Source organism: Schistocerca piceifrons, chromosome 2 (assembly GCF_021461385.2).
Source record: "Schistocerca piceifrons isolate TAMUIC-IGC-003096 chromosome 2, iqSchPice1.1, whole genome shotgun sequence".
In the NCBI taxonomy this organism is placed as follows: Eukaryota; Metazoa; Arthropoda; class Insecta; order Orthoptera; family Acrididae; genus Schistocerca; species Schistocerca piceifrons.
The window spans coordinates 798261533-798285504 of record NC_060139.1 but is presented as its reverse complement, the minus strand read 5'-3'; the positions used below and the strand labels follow the sequence as shown (position 1 = coordinate 798285504).

Here is a 23972-nt window from a genome sequence, read left to right as displayed (position 1 = left end):
AAAGAGCTGGAAAATGGACTTCTTGGAAGAAATGGAAATATTCATCCATGGCCGCAGGAGGAATAACGAGATCCTGCATGAAATGACAGACTTCAAAAAATCACATTTCCGATTTCACTACAGTACTCCTATAATAAAAGATACGTAACATGACAGTCGTTCGACTCTAGCCCCAGCAATAGCTTAGAAATATGTAAAATAAATAATTTATATCAAGATGTGTTCAATAATATTGTAACAAGTGCTCAATTTGTAATGTATTTCGTCAACTTACATCTATAATACGATAACAAGACGTGCAGAAGACATGTAAACATCTGACACTACATAGATCGACAAATCGATAGTCAAATCGAAACCAGCTGTATTTCGACCACCATCTTGTCCACTGCACTACAGAACTGTTTGTGAACGTGTTTCCAAGTTACTGCTGTTTTAGTGACAATTTGTGACAGTGGCCAAGAGCGCCACGGAAATGGAAACACCTCAGCGCATCACAACGAGACTGCCACGCCAGAAGAACAGAGTGAGTGACCGTTACAAAACATTTTCGCGCATACATCAGTCCAGCTACCAAAGTGACACCTCCTCCTACTAAGTTCTCTCTTCTTCCACAGGATGCCCACAGCATTTACGAAAAGACTATGTAGCGTCAGTATGACCTTATTGTAAAGTTGTTTTTAGTGCCATTTAGCCTGAAGATGAGGTATTCCCTCGAAACATGTCGCTAAATAAATAAGTAATACAATAGTTGACAAAGTTACTGACTGGTAGTGCTAATTTAAAAAAACCTTTACATACACGGATTACACTGACGCGCCTCCCTCCTCGATCGAAATTCTCACTGCCACATCAAATGGTTCAAATGGCTCTGAGCACTATGAGACTTAACATCTGAGGTCATCAGTCCCCTAGACTTAGAACTACTTAAACCTAACTAACCTAAGGACATCACACACATCCATGCCCGAGGCAGGATTCTAACCTGCGACCGTACCAGTAGCGCGTTTCCGGACTCAAGCGCCTAGAACCGCTCGGCCACAGCGGCCGGCTAATACCACACCAGTCTACTTTAAATTCCCCCTTGCACACGAACAGAATTGCTGAGGCTCTCCATGTTCTGGAGCAGCGGCTCAGCATCGATCGTATATTGGAGATCCTACCTGAAACACAGGTGCAGGTACTCATACACTTCGTGTGTAAGTGGGAATTTAAAGTAGAGTGGGGCGGCAGGGAGAATTTGGATCGAAGAAGGTGGTGTGCCAGGGTAATCAGTGCAGTTGTGTGGACGGCGGTGCCCGGGTAGCTTAATAGCTAACGCACCTGACTAGTAAGCACGAGGCCCAGGTTCGATTCCCTATCTTCTTACAAATTTTCACTCTCCGTTTCAGTCTACATACATAAAATCACATCTGTATAAGAGCGGTAAAGTCTCTGAAATCGTGTCGTTTCATTTGGATTAATAAAATGGCGTACATATCAGTGGAGAGAGCGTCTTTCGACATTTTTAACTCGCAATACAGGTGCTCGATATGGGCATCGTTTGTGGTGCGGCAAACGTCAGTACATGCGGACATTCAATGAAGACACTGATGCTGCTACCCGCTTTAAAAATCTGTCAACTGGGTTGCCTATCTGCAGCAGCACATCAATTGGATGAGACAATCCGGAACGGATGATTTTTCTGCATATTTTTCACGCCTGCAACTACTCTATGGTGCGTATCATGAATTGAAACTTGGGCGGATGCTCTATCCACTGCTATCTATCATTTTTCTGTATGGTTTCTTTTTTGTGCAGGCATAACAAAAATGACGTTTTAATCCGCAATACTTAACCGCTAAGCTTGAGCTACATTCACACACTCGCCCCAACAAGCAGGCTGGCGGAGATCCCCACTATCACGGCATATAAAGTGAATCACCATACTGACAGCACACTTTCTTCCTCGCGCCATCATTTCCGGATCAGAGCTTGTGCTTCTTCTCTAATGACGCAATAGTCGCTCGGACTTATAAAATGATTCAAATGGCTCTAAGCACCATGGGACTTAACTTCTGAGGTCATCAGTCCCCTAGAACTTAGAATTACTTAAACCTAACTTACCTAAGGACATCACACACATCCATACCCGAGGTAGGATTCGAACCTGCGACCGTAGATGTCTCGCGGTTCCAGACTGTAGCGCCTAGAACCGCTCGGCCACTTCTGCCGGCTCAGACTTATAAACCCAAATCCTTGCTTCTCACTGCAGGTGAGTACGAGAAAACAGGCACGACCAAAGTTGAAACGCTACCCATGCGCTCTTGACACAGTGAAAATAAATTGTACGTATGACATCAGGACACAAAAGTATAAGGCTATGGACACGGTTTATACACAAAGTGTACAGGTTACCAGCATCGTAGATGTTAGTGATGACACTGTTAACAACTGTTTTTAGGAAACATGGAAAATATACCGGAAAAAGGCAGTTGCAGGAACGATGGAATAATTTAACAATATTTGATTTTGACAAACAATTACGCTATTGAATAGTCGTGGCTGTTATAAGGTAACAATGTTTATGATTTATAGTAACAAACAGATATAATTTCATTTTGGTTTACATTATTTTAAAAAAGGTACCGTTGTACTTTCGTCCGCATATGCCCTGCTTGCTTTTATCAAAACACGTGGTACCTAGATTTGCAGGTAACGTTCCAAAAGTGTGGCATTTGCTGCGCTGTAAACTCGTGTTAGTATGCAACAAGCCGGTGAAAACAAATCTTCCGTGAGATCATTTCACGTAAGCCCCATTTCAGCACGAGTCTGTAGCGCAACCATCATCGTCACACTTTTGAAACTGTGTCGGGTTATGCTGGGGCAACTCACCAGTAAATCAACGTACCATGTGTTTTGATAAATGCAAAGCTTGCACTCCATCTGACGTTGAATATGTAAATTCTAAATCGGTAACGATCGTTTTTTTAGTAAAATAAACTAAGACCAAATTTTGACAGCTTGCTATGGTACATTATAAACATTCTGTATAGTTTAAAAATGCTTAGCAACTCTGAATCCAAATTCAAAGGAAATCGTAGATTTTTTAGAGTTTGTGGAAATCTGGACGAGTGGATGAATGCCATGTATTTAACTTTATTTTCGCAGTATCTAAAAAAGGACGATGTAGCCGAGGGTGTAACGCTGACCCGTACTTTATTCTTAAATTATATTCGTCTCCACAGCAAAATTGTATCAAAAACCTCGTAACAACCTAACTTAGGATCGGTCATCAGTGAGACATTAGCAGCGAACTGTCAGGGATGTTGCCGGAATTACTGTGGCGATATCGTTGACCTGCTGCTACAGAGGTTATTTTCACACGTGACGCACACATGTTCACATCAGAGCTATTAGTATTGTCATCCGTATGCAAATTAGCTTTCACGAAATGCAGTTCATTCTCCCATACGCAACACTATTATCGTATGACACGATATTTCTATAGAAACAGCGACACAGAATTTGCAAGCGTACTGGAATTCCAGGAACCGTAGTAACGACAAATCACTGTGTTCGTTATCTGTTGGTCAGCTGCGATATGTACACTTTATCTGTACAGCGAATGAACTTTCCTAATTGTAAACAGTGTCTCCCAGATAAACATGCCATACGCTCTGACAGTTGACAATATTAACCCTCCTCGACGAAATCGACGTATGCAGTGTTTTGCAGCGATTCCCGAAATGGAGAAATGAATCAAAGGCATCCGATGTGAACGAACACCGTGGTCCATACCAGACCACTGTACATATTCCGACATCAACTTACGCACCTACTTACAAATATTTTGAAAAACTGTTTTGGGATATGGTATAATTTTCTGGTCACGTTAAAATTCTAAGAAATTGGGAACAACATTTGTCTGAGCAATGGTCGCGGAGTTCATATGTAAGTTCGCACTGAGGATACATATAGTTTACGTGAGAATAATAGTGTTCCTTATTAGAAAGGTGTACCAGAACAGCTGCTTATAATAATTAATCTTTATTAACAACCAACCTTTTCGGCATTTATCGCCATTGTCAGGTAATTATGAATATAAGTTTCCTGAGATTGTGTATAAAAAATTAAAAATAATAATAATAATTACCGGACTTTTGATATCTGTAGAAACAATACCATTTCTGACAACGTTCTAAATGCCTCTTCCTGTCATCCAAAGTCGCATAAACTATAAGATTTTTTCATTCAGTGGTTAATACATTAAATAACCTATCGTTAAAAGAACAAGCAGTTCAAAAAGAACTTAAGCCACTTCGTTATATGGCCCATAGAAATGATTTTCACCCCAAACATAATCACGGAATTATACACCAAATGTAAAAGGCCAAAACAGAACACAATACAGAACGAGATACGCCTAACCCGAGAAACTTTACCTAAACAAACAAACAAAAAATAAGATACGCACCAACAGTCTACCTTGGTAGAATCGGCAACAAAATTAATGCACTCTTTAAAGCCATAAATATTCAACTAGCCTTTCGAATCAATAACAACCTTTCAATGAAATTACGTTCCGCCGCCACTAGGACATCCGAATATGTTAACATAGGCATATACGAGTGCACTGATGAGCCAAAACGCTATGACCAACTGCTTAATGGCTTGTTTGTCCGTCTTTGCACCGAAATACATCACTGATTCTGCGTATTGACAGTCTTTTGACAGCTTTGTGGAGGTATGTGGCGTTAGATGTCTACGCACAGATCATGTAATTCGAGTAAATAACGGGCCACTGATTTGCGTAATCTGTGAAGGCGCCCAATAGCGACCCAGATGGGTTCCATTGTATTTAGATCAGGAGAATTTCGTAGCCGAGAGATCAACGTGAGTTCACTATAATACTCCTCAAACCACTGTAGCACGATTTTGGCTCCGAGACATGGCCAATAACACAGCCGAAAGATGACATCGCCGATCGGAAAAAAACATCAAGCATGAAGGGATGCGGGTGGTTCGCAGCTGTCAGCATGTCTCCCATATCTACCACAGGTCCCGTGCAAGCACAGCAGAACGTCTCTCATACCTAATACTGCTCCCACCAGCCAAAGTCCGTGGCGCACGGCATGTTTCGAGCCAACGCTCTCTTCGAGGTCGGCGTTTGTGGTGACAAACATCGACCCAGTGTGGCAAAAATGTGATTCACCCGAAGAACCGACGCTATAGCATTGGTCGACGGTCGAATCGCTATGTACCGAGCCCACTGCAATCGTAGTTGATGATGTCGTTGGGGCCGGCCGCGGTGGTCTCGCGGTTCTAGGCGCTCAGTCCGGAAATGCGCGACTGCTACGGTCGCAGGTTCGAATCCTGCCTCGGGTACGGATGTGTGTGGTGTCCTTAGGTTAGTTAGGTTCAAGCAGTTCTAAGTTCTAGGGGACTGATGACCATAGATGTTAAGTCCCATAGTGCTCAGAGCCATTTTTGATGTCGTTGGGTCAACACGTGAACAAATAGGTGTGGTCTGCTACTGAGCTCCAGCTGTCGCGCCGCCCAGACAGTTCGTGTCAGTGATGTGCACGCACGTACTGGCGTTTGCCGCATCAAAACCAGTGTCCACATTGAGCATCTATAATTTGAGTTAAAAACTTGGAGAGATGCCCTATCCATTGATGTGTGTCATTCTTTTCTGCCTTGCAGTGTTTGCGTAGTCGTCTTATGAAGCCCCAGAGATACTTATGAATAATACTGCATATACCATCCTTCCCCTCCTTGGAAAAAGTGAGAGCAAGAAATATTGTTTTGCCATATTGTTACTTCTGATACGGCATTTATTAAAGTAACAAGAATTTTAAAAAAAGGAGTTTACGTCAAAGTACACTGAAAGCTAATGATAGTATGGCATTATTGGCTGGGAGACTCCTTTTGGAGCAGTTTGGCCTCGTAGTCCAAGTCATTCTATATGGAGCCTCTTCGGCGACCTGTGCGTCAATAATAATGTAATAATGAGACGAAATGATGGGGACAAAATAAACATGCAGCCCAAAAGTGAAGAAAATCTGCGACTATGTTGGGCACTGAACGCGGGACCCTTGGATGTAGAGGCAGCAACTCTCGCACTATTTTGCGTGCCTACCTCTTTATTCGACTAAGTTTAATCTCCAAAAAAATGAAAAGAAAATCGAATCTACCCCTACTTGGCACCGCTACTTTTACCCACCTATAAAACAAAATGAACTCTGTCTCCTCAGGCGTTGCCCCTAATTATTCCCGAAAATTCTCCCACTGTTATCACACTGTCTTATAATTTTTTAATTATTTCTTTAATTTCAATTTATTTATTTATTTTTATTAAATAATTTTAACTAATAATTGTGTATAAACGAAAATCCTATAAAACAAAATGTTACAAAAATTGATATTCAAAGGTTAAACTAAAATAACTTTGTATATTAATTGTGCTACTTCAGCAAAAAGAATCTTCCTTCACGATTGATGCAACTGGAGTTTTCTTGTCCACTACCATTGGCGTTTTGTACCTCCAGTAATGTCTCATAAAATACCTTCAACGGGCTCATGATGCTTTGCTAACGCCTCAATGAATGCAGCTTTCCATGAATTAATCAGTCTCCTTTCTTCGTCACTGCTTACAATTCAGGTCTTTCTGTCTTCCATTTGATGCTGTGTATAACGTCACACTCAGCCTAGCACTCCACAACTTCAGGGGAGTGGTTACTAAAGCACTCCGTAGATAATTTGCAGGTACCACCAACAATCAAGCTCCACTTTTCCCCTTCGCCGAAGACGTAGTCGATGGTCATTCCCTTGAACCATCAAGCTCATGATATTTTGCTAGGGGAAATAATAGACATGCGGGCACTGGAGGGTTGGAGGATCAATCACGCCAGGCATGGCACGGAGGTAACAAGTTAAGATCTTCTGTGTCAGTCGCCAAACGCTGGACGATGATACGCACATGAATCGATTTTCATCGGTGTCCAAGAGACGACAGTCGGGGCAAAGTAGGGAGTCCGTTAATCCGATACTATGCAGCCGGTGTCTCATCGTATATTTTTTGTTGGTGTCTCTGTTGGTGTCTTTGTTGCGGCACGTGCACGGTGCTTGGCAGAAAGTAAAGGTTTATCTTCTTCCACACTCGTGGCCAGTTGAGAGTTGGGTACTTGCCTTCTACCACGTCACACGGAACTGTCCGCAGAAGGATCGTCTACAAATCTTTTGCCTTCCACGGGCGCATTGATGGGAGATCAAACAGTAGACTACGAGCTGTGGACAATTTATATCACTAACATAACATACACTGAAGAGCCAAAGAAACTGGTACACCTGCCTAATATCGTGTACGGCCCCAGCGACATCGCAACACGACGTGACAGCATGGACTCGACTAAAGTCTGAAGTAGTGCTGGAACAAATTGACACCATGAATCCTGCAGGGCTGCCCATAAATCCGTAAGAGTACGAGTCGATGGACATCTTTTCTGAACAGCACGTTGGAAGGCATCCCAGATATGCTCAGTAATATTCACGTCTGGGGACTTTGGTGGCCAGCGGAAGTGTTGAAACTGGAAGAGTGTTCCCGGAACCACTCTGTAGCAGCTGTGGACGTGTGGGGTGTCACATTGTCCTGCTAGAATTCCCCAAGTCCGTCGAAATGCACAATGGACATGAATGGATGCAGGTGATCAAACAGGACGCTTACGTACGTGCCACCTATCACAGTCGTATGTGATCAGGGGTCCCATATCACTCTGAGTGCATACTCCCCACACCATTACAGAGCCTCCACCAGCTTTAACAGTCCACTGCTGACACGCAGGGTCCATGGATTCATGAGGTTGACTCCATCCCCGTACACGTGCATTCGGTTCCGAAAGCCCATAACGATATTATTTCGTTGAATGGCCCGCACGCTGACACTTGTTGGTGGGCCAGTATTGAAATCTGTAGCAATTTGCGGAAGGGTTGCACTTCTGTCACTTTGAACGATTCTCTTCAGTCGTCGTTGGTCCAATTCTTGTGGGATCTTTCCCCGGCCGCAGTGATGTTTTACCGGGTTCCTGATATTCACGGTTCCTTCGTGAAATGGTCGTACGGGAAAATCCCCGCTTCATCGCTACGTCGGAGATAATGTGTCCCACCGCTCGTGCGCAGACTATAACATCACGTTCAAACTCACTTAAACTTTGATAACCTGCCACTGTAGCAGCAGTAACCGATCTAACAACTGCGCCAGACACTTGTTGTAAGCGCCGTATTCTGCCTGTTAGCGTATCTCTGTATTTGAATACGCATGCTTTTAGCAGTTTCTTTGGCGTTTCAGTGTATTTTAGCAACCTGAATTCATTTATACCTGAAACAAATTAATCAAGATCTGTTGTTAGTTACGTTCCTTGCAGCGTACTTTGATTTCCATTTTCTCCCTTAACTTATGACACCTGCAGGAAATTGTCCGTCCCGAAGCTGGGTGGAAAATCTCGGGATCTGTGAAGCAACCTCTTGCCGCTGCCAGTCACGCTCCGCTCCTGATTTATTTTCCATCGACGGCCGATATAGAAGGCTAGTCGGGGGTCGAGGCCATCTGCGCCGCCAGCGACTGTCCGGAAATTAAAGACCGGCTCTTCCGTGCGACCAGCAGTCTTCCAGCTGCGCCAAGGAGCTCCGTCTCTCCCTCTAAGTCCGTCTAGCTCCTCCCGGCGACAGCACAGAAGTCGCAAAATTCGTCTGTCGCATGTAGTGATGCAATTTTCCCCCCAAAATTTAGCTGCAGATTCAATGTTAAGAGTTCTTCACGTTCAACTTTTACAACCAATTATGTTATAGTCCAATTCGGTTATCTAGTGCAAGTGATGTCCGTTCTTGTCCTCCCTTTTGAAATCAGCTTTGAACATTCGAAACTTTCTGGGTGATTAAAACTGTATCTTGGACATCGACACGTATCCGGAACCCTAACTTCCGCAGGTAATTCTCTCACCGACTGGGTTATTCATACACATCTACATCTACGTGATTACTCTGCTATTGACGATAAAGTGCTGTCTCTCTACCGTTCCACTCTCGAACGGCACGCGGGAAAAACGAGCGCTTCAGTTTTTCTGTGCGAGCCCTGATTTCTCTTATTTTATCGTGATGATCATTTCTCCTTATGTAGATGGGTGCCAACAGAATGTTTTCGCAATCGGAGGAGAAAACTGGTGATTCAAATTTCATGAGAAGATCCCGTCGCACCGAAAAACGCCACTCCAATTCACGTATCATGTCTATGACACTATCTCCCCTATTTCGCGATAATACAAAACGAGCTGCCCTTCTTTGTACTTTTTCGATGTCATCCACCAGTCCCACGTGATGCGGATCCCACACCGCACAGCAATACTCCAGAATAGAGCAGACAAGCGTAGTGTAAGCAGTCTCTTTGGTAGAGCTGTTGCACCTTCTAAGTGTTCTGCCAATGAATCGCAGTCTTTGGTTTGCTCCACCCACAATATTATCTATATGATCGTTCCAATTTAGGTTATTTGTAATTGTAATCCCTAAGAATTTACTTGAATTTACAGCCTTCTGATTTGTGTGACTTGTTGCGTAATCGAAATTTAGATGATTTGTTTTAGTACTCATGTGAATAACTCCACACTTTTCTTTATTCAGGGTCAACTGCGACTTTTCGCACCATACAGATATCTTATCTAAATCATTTTGCAAGTCGTTTTGATCATCTGATGACTTTACAAGACGATAAATGAGAGCATCATCTGCAAACTATCTAAGACGGCTACTCAGATTGTCTCCTTCGTCGTTAATATACGTAGATCAGGAACTATAGAGGGCCTGTAACACTTCCTTGGGGAACGCCGGATATTACTTCTGTTTTACTCGATGACTTTCCGACTCACGGCCCGCCCTCACAGCTTCAGTATTACTGGTATCTCTTCGATAACTCCAAAAATGTGTAAATCTAATAAATTAAGGGAAATCGGAAACTCTGAAACCGCAAATATTGGACATTTTCGGTTGTTTTTTTTCGTGCAAACCGCTGATAGCTGCATGTGCTATGCTTAATAACCTGAGATAGGTTGGAAGTACTAGAGAAGCGTCCTTGTACTCCAAAATATCTTCACTAGATTTAGCAGTGTGCAAGTTCATTTGTTCGTGACATGAGGAATGCTGAATGTACCGAGCGCGTCTTAGCGCAGTGATAAAAAATATTCGAACCTGTTTCTCGCTCGCATTCCTACAAGAAACACTATATTTTACTTCATTTCATTTATTTCGACGGGAATCGTTGGGCTCGAGTGCCTTTTGATTAAAAGGAAAGGCAAGACGAGACACTTAAAGAAGAATACTTCTTCAAGAATTCAAGGAAATGTGTGTGAAACAAATAAATGAATGAAAATTGAATAGTTTCACGTCATTTTCAACATCTGCAAAAAAAGTGTTGCAAAAGCGTAGTATGTTTGGAGTTTAAAAAATGTATATAAAACTGAATATTTGGGTAAAGATGTAAGTGTCACGTTTCACTTCCAAGAAATTGCTGAATGTGCACAGTATCCGTCACTTATTTCGGAGCTGCTGAAATCAGAAGAATTTAACTGCATATTGTGTAGCGTAATGAAATACAATAATATATCGTGTAATTTTTTGGTTCAAAGTACATGATTTTCCCATCCTAGGAAATATCCCTCACCCGCCATTGACCAACAAATTCAGTGCTGAAAAAGGAGGACATATTAGCCATGGTCTTGGAGTGAAATACATAGAATTTTTTTTCTCTTTGGACCAGTGGTCTCAGTATTGTATTCTTGTTAGTGCTCCGAAATAAGCGACGTGATGCTGTGCTCATTCAGTAATTTCTCGGAATATAAGTTTGGTACTTACATCTTTACCTAAACTTTCATTTTTATCTTCAAATGTGGACATTTTAGGTTACGCTATACCGTATCTGTTATTGATATCGAATGAAATAACAAGTTTACTGTTTCCAGTCACTGTTTAATTTATTTCACACAAAGCGCTTCAAAAGTTTAAACCTTAATCAACAGGTGGATTTATTTGTGCTAATATGTCTTGTGTGTTGTGTTAGACTCTAGGGAGACCTGTGGCACTGTCTCCAGTGGTCAGAGGATCCTTTCTCTCTCGTAAAACATCACATACAAACTGTCACACTTTGCAAGCAAAGATGTTGTCTTTGTTTACAAAGACTTATCTTTGTGCACCAAATGTGACAGTTTGTATGTGATGTTTTACGAGAGAGAAAGGAGTCAGTCACCACTGGAGACAGTGCCACAGGTTATCTCGAAGTTGTGATACAACACACAGGTGTCATATTGACACAAATAAATCCACCTAAGGATGGACGTTTAAACCTTTGAAGCGCTTTGTGAAAATAAATAAATAATGACTGATAACAGTAAACTTGTTGCTTCATTCGATTGCATTTTTATATGTATATATGTTTTTGTTTCTAAACATATTACACTTTTTTGTTAGATGTTACAAACGATGTGAAACTGTTATAACGTACAATTCTTCGTGTAAAATGGTTTGTAATGTGAATCTATCATGCTTTTTTTTGTTTTCTTACACTTTGACATTTCACATTATCAGCTTTTTCCCATTTCCAGTCCATAATTATATTACAGTTTCCTCTGTATTGCAACAGACGTATCTGAGCACAAGAGGAAAAATTTTCTATTGAATCTTACCATATGATTCATAAACTGATTGACCAAAAATCGTAGAGAGGTTTGTCTCATTTGAAGAAGAGCCGCGCGTGACGTCTGAATGTTGATGCTACATGTGACGAATGGAGACAAGATGTCTGAGGAATGTGTTACGGACGGGTGAGTAAAGAACACGGTAAGACTTCAAGATGTAGCCTAGTATGAGCATGTGATGAATATCAATGCAAGACGGCTGGGTAATAGCATATCCGAGATTACACAAGAATTCGGGGTTCCGAGTACAACACTATCTCGAGCGGATCTTTTATATAGCAGAGACAACGTTTGCACGCGCGTAAACCGCCACAAAACACTTTGGATTACCGGCATTGTATTTCCTTCTGGCTTGGCTGGCAGCACTGTATGCCTACTACTGTCTGCCAGCACAATGCACGCCACGCGACCGACAGGCACGTACAGCTGCCTATTTTGACCACTCGTAACTTTTCGATCATCGTTGCTGTAAACATAAACTTTTGATGTTAACGACGGGACAGTGTTGCCTAAACAGAATAGAACACACCAACTGCGTATAATTTGTCCATGTGACATTCCTGTACGCATGAAGAAGTCATTCTGTGTAAATAAGTCAATAACTCTAAATATGGTTCAAATGGCTCTGAGCACTATGGGACTTAACTTCTAAGGTCATCAATCCCCTAGAACTTAGAACTACTTAAACCTAACTAACCTAAGGACATCACACACATCCATGCCCGAGGCAGGATTCGAACCTGCGACCGTAGCGGCCGCGCGGTTCCAGACTGTAGCACCTAGAACCGCTCGGCCACCCCGGCCGGCTCAATAACTTTAACTCAAACTGACTTTTAAGAAATATTAATAATCTGAATGTAACGCAGATTTTCACTATGACTGCATGTGACTTGATAAAGTGAACGTAAATGACGTGTGGCTGGTAAATTGTGTCACACAATAAAACTAGAATGTTCGTGCCCTTTTGTCTGTGAAGCTTGCATACTACTGGCGCAATCCAAGCTGACATTCGATGCAGTGGCTCATGGGAGCGCCTGTTAATGGGAAATGCCTTTACGCTCGCTTGCAGCAGCCTAAGCACGGAGTGTCAGCTTCGATTGCGCGAATCTTTTTTGTTAATGTTAAGAGTCGCTGATTTTGTTAACAAATATGCGTCTTTGCGAGATATTTGAGAAGACAGAGAAAAATTTATAATGTGATAATGAACCTTGGAGGTTTTTCCGCAAGGAAACCAAAAAGTGAATGAAGAAGTTTCAAGAAATATGCATAGACTGAACTCTTTTGGTCGACAGTACGTTGCTATCTGAAACAAAGTCTTCACAAGACAACATTTTCAATGCTCTTTTCACTATGATAAATTACATTTCTCAGACGAAGAACGTCAGAGAGACTGTTGTGCGAAGAACCAGTGTTGTTCGTATGAAAAATACAGCGAGAAGTCTTATGAATTTAACATGAGCTCGAGGGCGGATTATCACGCTTTGTGCACGGAAAATACAATTCCATAGCGCCCGGTTCAGCTTCCAGAGATTGGCTGCTGGAATAGAAAAGTCTTGCGGTGTAGCGTTGCAGCAGCGAGATGTCATGCCACTCCTGACAACGACTGTTGTCGGAAACAGAGTACATTTCTTTGACAAAGTACTAGCTCCGTGATCACCGGCACTGAACGCAGGAAAATAAACATATTCACAAAATATGTAATGGCTTCTTCCGTAGCTTCTCTTAAGGGAAATTTATCACTTTCGGCCAAGAGAGTCATAAGACACCGCACTCACATTCGACAGAACGCCGGTTCATATCCACGTCCTTACATTCAGATTATGTTTTCCATGTGTCGCTACATCTCAAAAACCAGAATGGGCGTCTGGCCGACTTCCTTCTGCAGGGCAGGCTTGTGATCCGTCTGCCGTCACGGACGAGAATTCAAACCTTTACCTTCGTTTAATTTCATTTTTGGATACGAAGGTAATTAAATTATGAACGCATATACAAGGTGATTCAGCTAACACATTCACCTCAAGTATCTGCTGAACCATTCAAGATATTATAATACTATTATCAACCATACGAATTGCGAAAAGTCCTCACTAAATGACGTATAGTCTGACTTCATAGTTATAATATACGAGGCGTATTCGGAAAGTAAGTTCCGATTAGGCGCGAAATGGAGACCACTGTGAAAATCCGATATAACTTTGCACAGATGTGTTGGGCAGTGTCTTCGGTCACGTCACTCTTGTCAGTTCAGAGCGCAAAGTGATCAAGCAGAAACGCCTGAAACAACAGTATCTCCCGCCAAGTATGTGGCTCTGGTGAGATATTTCGCCTGAAGCTATGCAGCCCACATAACATAAATGTCATGCGTTTCTTTCTTCAGGACAACTTTCAGCCGCATTTTGCAGGGGCAATGAAGTCGCTCCTGCAGCGTTTTCGATGGGAAGTGTTTCATCAGCCCTTAACTGGCTCCCTCCGCTGTTCGTCTCTGCTCACAGGAACCGCTGGCTACGAAGACAACGTTTTAGCACAAACAACGAAAGGCAGACCAGCGTAGAGAATTGGCGGAAAGCACAGGCGGGTGCTTTCTGTGACGAGGGTACTGGAAAGTATGTACAACGCCACGACAGATGTCTAAGTCGGAGCGGCGACTATGTAGAGAGGTAGCTGGAAGGTATGCATAATTGTTGCGAACAAAAAATTTTTGAGTTTGTGGTTTTCATTTCGCAACCGATCGGATCTTACGTTCCGAACGGCCCTGGTATTAATTGCAGAGTTATCGGTATCAACTTTGCTTTTTCAAATGGAACTGTAGTAACCCCTGCTGCTGGCGTCGTAGTTCCAAACGAGATAAATTCAACGGCGACTAATCGCTAGGACATTGTATCGCATTGACTGATAAATGCAATACCATAAAAAATGAACACTCTCAAGGACTATGTTCATTTGCACCAGGATATAGTATGTGCATAATGAAGGTCTGTAGAGCTAGTTTCCCGGCGGAGGTTCGAGTCCTCCCTCAGGCATGGGTGTGTGTGTTTGTCCTTAGGATAATTTATGTTACGTACTGTGTAAGCTTAGGGACTGATAACCTTAGCAGTTAAGTCCCTTAGGATTTCACACACATTTGAACATTTTGCAGAGTTAGTTATTCATTTGCACGGCCATCGGCAATGAGACAGCGCTCAGAAGGCCTGTCTGTGCACCCTCTGGTTTGGCTCTGCAGGTTTTAAGTGTGGAGTTTAGAGGCGAAGAGTGATTTCCAGCATTCATTCCAGGGTACAACCATGCTCCACCGACGAGTACGTACCCGTTAACCAGCTTCAGCTTTTTGAACGGGATTGCATCGTGGGCTCTTGGGAAGATGGATGGACGTATGCTGTACATGTTGGGCACATCGTATCGGTGGAGCGTCGCTGCTTTAAACAGTGGTCTGTGGAACATTTCCACACCTGAGACCAGGATCTGAACATCTGCGTAGTACACACGCACGTCATATCGAAGCACTGTGTGAGCAGCGGTGGCACGCCGAACATCATCCAGAGATAAAAATCCAGGGACATGTTGCACCTGCTACGTCTTCACGCACCACTAGGACCGCCTGCTTGCAGCAGGATGACGATCACGTTTTACCAGGCTACCACTGGCACCACGACAACGAAAAGCATGGCTACCCTGATGTCGTGATAGAGTTGACTGGAAAGTGGAATGGCGCCCTGTTGTCTTCAGTGGTGAGAGTTATGTCCGTATGTGTGGTGTTCTTGGTTCAAAAATGGCTCTGAGCACTATGGGACTTAACTTCTGAGGTCATCAGTCCCCCAGAACTTATAACTACTTAAACCTAGCTAACCTAAGGACATCACGCACATCCATGCCAGAGGCAGGATTCGAACCTGCGACCGTAGTGGAACCTAACTAACCTAAGGACGTCACACACATCCGTGCCAGAGTCAGGATTCGAACCTGCGATCATAGCGGTCGCGCGGTTGCAGACTGTAGCGCCTAGAACCGCTCGGCCACTCCGGCCGGCGCGGTGTTCTTGCAGGGCAAAGTAAGCAGAGGGCATAGCACATGTTTTTATCCCTCTGCTACTGCCATTCAGTCGACAGCAAGGCGATGTGCTATCTCAGCATGATCATACACGCCCACATACGGCTGCTTCGTCGCAACCTGATCTTCATTGTTTACAACAGCTGCCTTGGTCAGCAGTATCACAAGATCTCTCGCCAACTGAACACGTATGGGACGAGATGAAGCGGGAACTTAGTCTTCTCCAGAACTTGCAAGAACCATTGCCAGGTTTAACAAAAAGCCCAAGATGCTTGGGACTTTGTCTCGCAGGATGCTATTCGACACCTTTATGAGCCTTCGCTTGCGAAAATACACGTCTGCGTTTCCGTCAGAGTGGGATACAATGTGTATTAATGTTACTGTTTCTGCTTCTTTAACAATGCGTTTCATTTGGTCTGAATTTATCACATACTCCTACAACAGTGAGCTATCTGTGACCTCACTTTCAATAAAACTACCTTGTCTTTGAGGGTATTGCATTTTTTCCGATAGTGTCTTTTCTATCTAGTTTTGAGAGAAAGTATTTAGCATTGTTTACCAGGATGTGTTGCAATGCCCGCCTCGGATTGAGAGAGAGGTGAATTACAGCGCTGCGGTTTCGTCTCAAGTTTGCGACTTCATGTTGGGGTGAGTGTGGCCATCAATAGACTTATGTCCACCCTTAATAATGAGTGCTACCCCAAAAATCTCGTATGCAGCTTCAAGTTCTAATTTGGCGAATATGAGTTTTTTGTTTGTTGCGAGGCACAGATCACACTACATTTTCTCTATGCGCTTATATCTGTGTCATTTTCGAGTTTTAACCAGCTATGTGTACTTACTATTATGTGAGCTCGCTGCTTCTTATTATTATCACACACGCTTGTCAAAATGGTTCAAATGGCTCTGAGCACTATGAGACTCAACTTCTGAGGTCATCAGTCCCCTAGAACTTAGAACTACTTAAACCTAACTAACCTAAGGACATCACACACATCCATGCCAGAGGCAGGATTCGAACCTGCGACCGTAGCGGTCTCGCGTTTCCAGACTGTAGCACCTAGAACCACACGGCCACTCTGGCCGACACACGCTTGTCACTTTGCTGTAAATACTTCGGCAAACGATAATTAGGATTTTAAAAGTCTCATCTGTTGGGGCAGGGCAGTTCTTTGAATCATACATTGATATTTCGCCGTCTCCTACTTTGTTATTACTTGTACTGGATCGAGAATAAATTAATCTTGAAGAAAATCTCTATGTTCACCCCACACATACGTACCTAGATAACAGCCTCTAATGTGTAGCTTACCTATGAACCATTCAAAGTGCTGCTACGGTTATCAATAGTATGATTCATCTCTTGGAAATCGTAGCCAAGCATGTCACTTTTGAAGTCTCTAGTTGAAGAGTTCCATTTTGTTCAGGATCGGGAAGGGGACAATTAATTAGTTAGTTATACGTTCCATAGAGCATGTGAACGATTTTTATCGAAATTATGAAGGAAGAGTCAGCTTACAGGATACGTTTACATTATTATTGTTAACGTAAATGAACACATTATTATTTTCAGTTCTACTCTTGCAATTACACTTTTTTTTTTACTGGCTGCCAGTTTTCAGTTAAAAATTCTTCATTAGAATAGAAGGAGTTGATTTAAAACTTCCCCCGCTGCCTGCCAAACATTTTATGTTATTGGCCAAGTGATCAAACATTTTTGTTGCTGCATATTGAACTGCTCTCTGAGCCACTGATAGCTTTAAAATGGGCGAAAAAGGCCATTTTTGCCTCTATTTTGTAGGTAGGTATATCGCTGTTCTTCTCAAATTGTGATAGACGACTTAGACGAATCAGCTCTGGTGTCAGTGCTACAAATTTTGGATTTAGCTGAAATTCCGTGTGGAAGGTTAGTCCTCTCAAACTTTTCTACGTGTCGTTCGTTCCAACGTGGGCCAAAACTTGCAGTTACCTGGTTTCTTTCCTTGCCTTTGGCCGGCCGCGGTGGCCGAGCAGTTCTAGGCGCTTCAGTCCGGAACCGCGCGACTGCTACGGTCGCAGGTTCGAATCCTGCCTCGGGCATGGATGTGTGTAATGTCCTTAGGTTCGTTAAGTTTAAGTAGTTGTAAGTCTAGGGGACTGATGACCTCAAATGTTAAATCCCATAGTGCTCAGAGCCATTTGAACCATTTGAAGCTTGTCGATTACGGTTCTGACTTTTTTCTCGAAGCGTATGTAGAGAGGTACTAACACCAAATTCCACGAGCGCAGCTTGATTTTTTTCGAGATGATGATGAAAACTTATGTCTGTCCTCATAAATGCTCATTTAGAGACGGGTAGTATTACGAATTTTTTTTTTCAAATGCTGAAGGTGGCAGGGGTAAAATACAGGGAGCGAAAGGCTATTTACAATTTGTACAGAAACCAGATGGCAGTTATAAGAGTCGAGGGACATGAAAGGGAAGCAGCAGTTGGGAAGGGATGAAACAGGATTGTAGCCTCTCCCCGATGTTATTCAATCTGTATATTGAGCAAGCAGTAAAGGAAACAAAAGAAAAGTTCGGAGTAGGTATTAAAATCCATGGAGAAGAAATAAGTTCTTTGAGGTTCGCCGATGACATTGTAATTGTGTCAGATACAGCAAAGGACGTGGAAGAGCAGTTGAACGGAATGGACAGTGTCTTGAAAGGAGGATATAAGATGAACAGCAACAAAAGCAAAACGAGGATAATGGAATGTGGTCGAATTGCGGCGGGTGACGCTGAGGGAATTAGATTAGGAAATGAGACACTTAAAGTAGTAAAGGAGTTTTGCTATTTGGGGAGCAAAATAACTGATGATGGTCGAAGTAGAGAGGATATAAAATGTAGGCTGGCAATGGCAAGGAAAGCGTTTCTGAAGAAGAAAAATTTGTTAACATCGAGTATAGATTTAAGTGTAAGGAAGTCGTTTCTGAAAGTATTTGTATGGAGAGTAGCCATGTATGGAAGTGAAACATGTACGATAAATAGTTTGGACAAGAAGAGAATAGAAGCTTTCGAAATGTGGTGCTACAGAAGAAAGCTGAAGATTAGATGGGTAGATCACATAACTAATGAGGAGGTATTGAATCGAATTGGGGAGAAGAGGAGTTTGTGGCACAACTTGACAGGTAGAAGAAGGGACCGGTTGGTAGGACATGTTCTGAGGCATCAAGGGATCACAAATTTAGCACTGGAGGACAGCGTGGAGAGTACAAATCGTAGAGGAAGAGATGAATACACTAAGCATATTCAGAAGGATGTAGGTTGCAGTAAGTACTGGGAGATGAAGCAGCTTGCACAGGATAGAGTAGCATGGAGAGCTGCATCAAACCAGTCTCAGGACAGAAGGCCACAATAACAACAACAACAGTATTACGACTGAGCGCTTCCCGATATGCTGCGATTCCGAAGCGTATCAGACTGAGTATTACGCAACAGATTAACGACACTTTTGCGGCCTAATATGCCCACTGTATTAAACTCGGAGGAGGGCGAGGCGTCAGGTTTGTGATCTTATAGGTGTACGCGCAGCAGGTCCCTGTCAGTGGAGGGCGGCGGGTTTGCCTGGCGAGGTATGACTGATTCGCGCAGCAGAGGCGGGTCTTCCAGGAGTATGGAGCGGCGGCGCACTAGCTGTCCGGAAGAGCGAGCACACAGAGGCGCGGGCAAGGCGGCGCATTTTTGCCGCGCGGGGAACACAGGCGCGGCGCGCTCGGCCGGCCTTTGTGGCGGCAGGTGGTGCGCGCGAGTGGCCAGCGGCCCGCGGGGCCCGCCTGATGAGCCGGCAGGACCAGCCACACGTGACAGCGTCGCGACGCCCGCCGACGCCGACGCCGACGCCGCCTTTGACGCTCCCTTCTGCGCCTCTCCCGCTTCTGCCCGGCGTACAGATTTGGAGATGAGCAGTCGCGCAACACACTGCCGACACAGGTGCGGGTCGTACCTGCTGGAAACAGAAACAATGGTGCCAGCTGCCCCAGCTCAGATCATTCGAATGCGTCCTTACATAAAAAACCGTAACGGCGTTTCCTGGAATTGCTATAGTAATGAGAGGCATTCGGAGTGCATGATCTTATTACGAGACGTATTCCGAAACTAAGGTCCGATCGGTAGCGAAATACAAACCACAGTGAAAATTAAAAGTGTTTTATTTGCAGTAGCTAGCCACACCTTCCAGTAACATCTCCACAAAGTCGCTGGTCTGGCTGAGACATTTGCCGTAGCGTTGTAACAACTTTCCAATACCCTCGTCATAGCCGGCCGGAGTGGCCGAGCGGTTCTAGGCGCTACAGTCTGGAACCGTACGACCGCTACGGTCGCAGGTTCGAATCCTGCCTCGGGCATGGATGTGTGTGATGTCCTTAGGTTTGTCAGGTTTTAATTAGTTCTAAGTTCTAGGGCACTTATGACCTCAGCAGTTGAGTCCCATGGTGCTCAGAGCCATTTGAGCCATACTCTCGTCATAGAAGATACCGACCTCCACTTCTCGCCGATTCTTAATGCCATTCTGCTATTCGTTGTCTGTGCCAAAACTTTGACTTCAGCAGAGACGAAAATCATAGGGAGCAAAATCCGGGCCGTATGAAGGGCGATCAAACACTTCTCATCGAAAATGCTGCAGGGACGTCCTCATTGCCCCTCCAGAGTGCGACCGAGAACTGTCATTAAGAAGGAAATGCATGACATTTATGTTGTGTGGGCTGCATCAACTCAGGCGAAATCTCTCACGGGCACTCACACGTAGCGGGAGACACTGTTTTCTGGTCATCTTTACGTGCTCAGCGTGTGCTCAAAACTGAAAAGACAAACTTGACGGGACCAACAGACATACTAGAGACACTGTCCGACACGCCCATCCAAAGCTTTATCGGATTTTCTCTGTGGTTTCCAATTCGCGACCAATCGGACCTTACTTTCGGAGTAAGCCACGTAATTATGAGCAGAAACTTATATACCGGTCCATAACTGATAAATTCGTCTGTAAATGGCAGTTCCATATCCGCATGATTTTTTTTTATTAATTTCTTCGCTCTTGGTTGTAGCATAAGAGCTTGGCAGATTTCAGCGAGAATAAGAGCTTGAGAACGGGCCACCTATTCCGAAACTACACTGCGCAACAGAATTACAGGATCACTTTTTAGAAACCCCGTGATTCCCACCCACTGCGGCGCTTAAGTTTGAAATATTGCTCAAAGTTGCCTAAAACCTTCCTCTGTAACGAGGCAAAAGCGCTACCCTCGGGCTCGACAACCCTTCGTACGGCAGGGTACCGACACATGCGAAAAAAAGGCAACAGCTCGGAAGTACAAGTAACGCGTAAGACGGCTCAGTAATGTCAGATTGGCGCCACACGCCACCAAAGTGCTGCCGCTGTGGACGTTGCACAGGATCGGAATGTCGTCACACACCCCTCTTACCCACATTTCATCCATTTTTTACCCTTGTGGGATGCAGGTTAGGACCACGAGGTACAGCGTTGAAATCACGGGGTTTTCTTCTGAGTGGCCGAGGAAACGTTCCGGACACACCACCGCTCAGAGGCAGTACGTTAAGGCCTCAGGGGGCGGCATAAAGGGTGTCAGTGAAACTACCGCTTTCCCTAAGTCGTTGATTCCCACAAATTTCGCGCCTGAAAACGACAGTTCGCAGTACGATGAGCAACAGCAAGATGTTCTTCACAACCTCTGACACTGCTCACACCCTCAGGCGTTTTCATCTCTTCCTTAAAGACACTGGAGCTGCATCCTGCACCGTCGAGCCCTTGGGTGACGTCGCAGGCCGCCATGCTTTTGCACCGTTACATAGTAAGCTGGTAGACACCTTTGAGCCAAATTTCAAACTTATGCGTCGCAGTGGATGGGAATTATGGAGTTCAAAAAATGTAAATCTTTAATTCTGTTGCGCGTGTAGTAGCGAGGCGACAAATTTTTAAAAAAATTGAACGTGTGTTCTGTGACTACAGGGACTGAGTGCTGGAATGCACGCCCTAAACTGACTACAGTCTTCTGTAACACAACATTTCAAAAGCTTGTGTTTTCTTCTTGTCTTCACTGTTTCACTTCCATGTATGACCACATGTTTTGCATCACCTCGGTTCCTAGAGTTCCGGAACCTGTACAGAAAATTGGAATAGAGATAAACATAAAGATCATTTCCGCCATTTTTATTGTTCAAGAAAGCCACATATTGCATGTTGTACCACCATTCAGCGAGACCTTGAGAGGTGGTCGTCCAGACTGCTATACACACCGGTGCCTCTAATACCTCCAGTACCCAGTAGCACGTCCTCTTGCATTGATCCATGCGTGTATTCGTCGTGGCATGCTATCCACAAGTTCATCAAGGCACTGTTGGTTCAGATTGTCCCACTCTTCAACGGCGATTCGGTGTAGATATCTTAGAGGGGTTGGTGGATCACGTCGTCTATAAACAGCCCTTTTCAATCTATCCCAGGCATGTTCGATAGTGTTCATGTCTGCAGAACATGCTGGCCACTCTAGTCGAGCTATGCCGTTCTCCTAAAGGAAGTCATTCATAAGATGTGCACGATGGGGCGCGAACTCTCGTCCATGAAGACGAATGCCTAGCCAATATTCTGCCGGTATGGTTGCACTATCGGTCGGAGGATGGCATTCACGTATCGTACAGCCTTTACGGCGCCTTCCATGACCACCCGCGGCGTACTTCGACCCCAAATAATGCCATCCCAAAACAGCAGGCAACCTCCAACTTGCTGCACTCGCTGGACAGTGTGTCTAAGGCGTTCAGCCTGACCGCGTTGACTCCAAACATGTCTCCGCAGATTGTCTGGCTGAAGGCATATGCGACACTCATCAGTGAAGAGAACGTGATGCCAATCCTGAGCGGTCTATTCGGCATGTTGTTGAGCCCATCTGTACCCCCCTGCATGGTATCGTGGTTGCAAAGATGGACCTCGCCATGGAAGTCGGGATTGAAACTGCGCATCATGCAGCGTATTGCATACAGTTTGAGTCGTAACAGGACGTTCTGTGGCTGCAGGAAAAGCATCATTCAACATCGCGGCGTTGCTTTTAGGGCTCCTCCGAACCATATTCCGTAGGTAGATGTAATCCACTGCAGTAGCAGCCCTTGGGCCGACTGAGCAAGGCTTGTCGTCGACAGTTACTGCCTCTCTGTGTCTCCTCAACGTCCGAAAAACATCGCTTTGGTTCACTTCAAGACTCGTGGACACTTCCCTTGTGGAGAGCCCTTCATGGCACAAAGTAACAATGCGGACGCGATCGAACCGCGGCATTGACCGTCTAGGCAAGGTTGAACTACAAACAATACGAGTCGTGTACCTCCTTCCTGGTGGAATGACTGGGACTGATTGGCTGTCGGACCCCCACCGTCTAATAGGTGCTGCGCATGCATGGTTGTTCACATCTTTGGGCGGGTTTAGTGACATCTCTAAACAGTCAAAGGGACTGTGTCTGTGATTCAATATCCACAGTCAACGCCTATCTCCAGGAGTTCTGGGAATCGGGGTGATGCAGAACCTTTTTGATGTGTGTGTTTTCAGAAAAAACTTCGTGATACTTAAAGCTATATTCTATGTTAACAAATTTCTCTTCTTCAGAAACTCATTTCTCGCCATTGCCAGTGTACATTTTATATCCTCTCAACTTCGGCCATCATCACTTACTTATCTGCCCAGATAGTAAAACTCATCTGCTACTCTTAGTGTCTCGTCTCTTAATCTAATTCCCTCGCCATCTGCTGATTTAATTCAATTACATTCCATTATCCTCGTTTTGATTTTCATTGTGTTCACCTTGTATCCTACTTTCAAGACACCGTCTATTCCATTCAGTCAGAAGTCCTTTCCTGTCTTTGACAGAATTACAATGCCATCGGTAAACCTCAAAGTTTTTAATTCTTCTCCCTGAACTTTAATTCCTTCTCCAGTTTTTTCTTTAGCTTCCTTTACTATTTGCACCTGTTTTACTACCACCTTCTCAATCACTCTTTCCCTTTCATGCATCTGGACTCTTATAATTTCCGTCTGCTTTCTGTCCAAGTTGATTGATTCCTTTAGCTCCCGGTATGTTATCTCTGCTTCCTTCAAAATTTCAGTGACGATCACTTGGACGCGAAGTCCAATCTAACAGAGTTAAATGATCAGTTGAACGTAAAAACTATACTTAACTAAAGTAAACTCCTCCCGAA

At 44.0% G+C, this 23972-nt stretch overlaps 1 protein-coding gene across 1 annotated transcript in view; it reads left to right on the top strand.

Moving 5' to 3' along the window:
• Positions 1–23972, top strand: part of LOC124775864 (1-phosphatidylinositol 4,5-bisphosphate phosphodiesterase epsilon-1-like) — a 447016-nt gene that overhangs the window by 6289 nt on the left and 416755 nt on the right. The gene's annotated exons all lie outside the window — the stretch shown is intronic.